The 3,406-nt window shown below is 49.0% G+C and overlaps 1 pseudogene; it reads right to left on the bottom strand.

Annotated features, from left to right (window-relative positions):
- Positions 1-1,732: 1,732 nt before the first annotated feature.
- Positions 1,733-1,844, bottom strand: LOC122295306 (annotated as a pseudogene).
- Positions 1,845-3,406: the final 1,562 nt, after the last annotated feature.

Below are 3,406 nucleotides of genomic sequence, written 5' to 3'. Positions count from 1 at the left end.
TTTGGCCGCCTCTCTCTAGGTCGTGCCTGGGACGCAAGAGCCTGTCACGACTCCTGCCCCTGTGTTTGAGTTTCCTGCGCTGGAGGGGCGGGTGAGTCAGGTTGAGATAGGATCAAAAGTGGTCGCAGCCCTTAATTTTGACTCAATCACCGTGGCGGGAGCTTGCTCGCCCCCTTCTTCCACTGTTGCCCATGTTGAGGCAGCCACTGTTTTGCCCATAAGTGGTCGCATGGAGACACCAGACGCTTTACCTTCAGAAGGGGTGGAAGGTGCCACAAGGAGTGTCCCTCCACGCCTGGTCAAAGTGGGCGGTGAAGTTGGTTCACGCCCAACTTCCTCAGGAAGTTTGCTAGACACCATCTCTAGGGGAAAAACCTTTTCGCCAGTTGGTAGCGGGCTAGGACTCTCTCTTCCTCCTCTCCATGCCTCCTCTTTTGGCGGGGACACTGACTCCTTCCTTGAGGAGGAGTAGGTGAATTTCTGAAAGGAAGACGCCTGTCTTTGTGAGGCTAATCTGGCCTCCTTGCTGCCTCCTCTGCCCCTTGTGCGCTTGGGTGATTCATCGGGAAGGGCAATGGCTTTGCCATAAGGCCTGGGGAGGCACCCCTCCCAGAACCTGGTGAGATCATGAGGGGGGATGCTAGCGGTGGTGATTCTTCAATAGCGGTTAATTCCTAGGTTGAGGCCATTGCCCAGATGGCTACCCACTTGAGAAGTTGGCTCTCTGAGGTATTATGCCTTTTGTCCCCTTTTGCATATACTCTTTTCATATCTTAACCTCTCTTCATACTAGTTGCTTGTTTTTCTTCTTGCAGGGAATCAATGATTTGGCTGCGTGGATAGTTGTTGACCGTTCTCCCCTTGAGGAGGAGGTTAAAGAGCGTTGCCAGTTATGCTACATAGCCAAATGTGCTTTTGAGAGGTGGCGAGTCGACAGAGCTGAATTGGCAGCCTTAGCTGAGGAGAGGGAGGAATTGAAGATCCTATTAGAGCAATCTGAGGGTTATTCCCATTCTCTGCAAGGCGACCTTGAGATGCATGAGACCGAACTTTTGGAGCTGCGCGAGGCTGCCCGCCTAGCAAGCGCTGCCAAAGCTAAAGAAGACTTTGCCTTGTCCATTCTCTACTCTGAGAAGGACTCAGCCAAGCTGCAACTTTCAGAGGCTCAGGAAAAGCTTAAGGCTAAGAGCTCATGCTCGAGATCCGAGCTTGCTGCTCGCGACAAGGCACTATCCTCTCTTCGTGGAGATCTAGCCCATTCTTAAGACAGTTGCAGGTCCTTCGAGGAGAGTCTTTGGGAGGCAAACTCGGATCTTTGAGTTTGCCAGCGGAGTCTATCTGAGAGGGTGGGAGAGCTAACTGCTGCTCAGGAGGAGGTTGCCTGGCTTCACGCCCAGTTGGCCCACGTCCCTGCTACAAGGGATGACGCTTTTGCTTATGGGCATGGCCACGACATTTTGAGGCTGAGGAACCGTCTCCTAGTTGATCCTGCCACCAAACTTAGGATTCTCGACCGGGAATTGTTCTATCCTGAGGAAATTGCTCTCCGCACGGTTGATGAGTTTGGGCAAAAAGAGATGCCTGATGCTTTTATAAACGTGACTCCAGCGTTCCCACCTGAGAATGCCCCTTGACTATTTTTGCCCCTCATGTCTTTGACTGTGGATAGTCTGTGTTTCTATATTTTGTACATTTATAACAATGGATTTTGGTTTGCTATTTTGAATGCTTTGGCTATTGCGTCCTGTTCTCGATTTGTGCGTGTCCTCCCTGTGCAAGGGTCATGCTAATTTTCTCCGTATCGTTCCAATTTTATCAGAACCCAAGTGTTCCACTTTGTTAAACTAAGGAGATGAGCGCAACACTGGGCTGCAAATGTCCTTTTAATCCTTGTCTTTTTCATGACACTACAAACTGCTAAGGCTTGCATTTGGTGTTTTTTAGGGTCGGCATGGTTTGAGGACCTTTGCACCCTTTTTTTATGGCACCACAAGCTACTATGGCTTGTCTTTGGTGTTTAGGGTCGGTGTGTTCTAAGGACCTACGCTCCCATTTTTTATGGCACCACAAGCTGATATGGCTTGTCTTTGGTGTTTAGGGTCGGCGTGGTTTGAGGATGTACACACCATTTTTTTCATGGCACCACAAGCTGCTATGGTTTGTCTTTGGTGTTTAGGGTCGGCGTGGTCTGAGGACCTACGCGTCCTTTTTTCATGGCACCACAAACTGCTAAGGCTTGCTTTTGGTATTTGGGGTTGAGCGTGATCTGAGGACCTACGCGCCCTTTTTTTCGGGCACCACAAGCTGCTAAGGCTTGGCTTTGGTGTTTAGGGTCGGCGTGGTCTAAGGATCAACGCGCCCTTTTTTCATGGTACCACAAGCTGCTAAGGCTTGTCTTTGGTGTTTAGGGTCGGCGTAGTCTGAGGACCTCCGCGCCCTTTTTTCATGGCACCAAAAGCTGCTAAGGCTTGCTTTTGGTGTTTAGGGTTGAGCGTGGTCTGAGGACCTTCACGTCCTTTTTTCAGGGCACCACAAGCTGCTAAGGCTTGTCTTTGGTGTTTACGGTTAGCGTGGTCTGAGGACCGACGCACCCTTTTTTCATGGCACCACAAGCTGCTAAGGCTTGTCTTTGGTGTTTAGGGTCAGCATGGTCTGAGGATCGACGCGCCCCTTTTTCATGGCACCACAAGCTGCTATGGCTTGTCTTTGGTGTTTTAGGGTCAGCGTGGTCTGAGGACCTATGCGCCTTTTTTTCATGGCACCACAAGCTACTAAGGCTTGTCTTTGGTGTTTAGAGTCGAGCGGTCCCTGACCTTTCTCACCCCTTTTTTCAAGGCACCACAAGCTGCTATGGCTTGCTTTTGGTGTTTAGGGTCGAGCAGTCCCTGACCTTTCTTGCCATTTGTTTTGCAGAATCTATATACACCCCTGGGAATTTTTTCCTTTGTACAGAATTCTCAATGAACAAAATGAAGTATATTCATAAATAGTGAGAACGCAAACATCGGACAAAAATAAGGAAAATTAATGCTTAAACCAACAAATACTACGAAAGTTATTGATAAAATTTCTTTAAGTGCTCTGCGTTCCATGGGTGCGGTAGTTCCTTGCCCTCGTTGTCTTTCAACCGATAAGATCTAGGCCAGCTGTTGGCTACTACTAGATAAGGACCTTCCCATTGGGGTCCCATTTTTCCCTCACCTTGGGTAGTCACCCCGCTTTTCTTCAAGACCAGGTCGCCCACTTTAAAAGTCCTAGGCCTTACTCTCTTATTGAAGTATTGCTCGGCTTTCTTCTTTCCTTACAATATCCAAGCTTCTGCCATCTCTCTTTCTTCTTTGAGATGGTCGAGGTATTCTTCTATCTTTTTGTCATTCTAGGCACCCGAGAATTGGGTTGTTCTGTA

The sequence above is a fragment of the Carya illinoinensis genome, chromosome 14 (assembly GCF_018687715.1).
Source record: "Carya illinoinensis cultivar Pawnee chromosome 14, C.illinoinensisPawnee_v1, whole genome shotgun sequence".
In the NCBI taxonomy this organism is placed as follows: domain Eukaryota; kingdom Viridiplantae; phylum Streptophyta; class Magnoliopsida; order Fagales; family Juglandaceae; genus Carya; species Carya illinoinensis.
The sequence above is the reverse complement of the archived record's forward strand: the minus strand, read 5'-3'. Positions and strand labels throughout refer to the sequence as shown.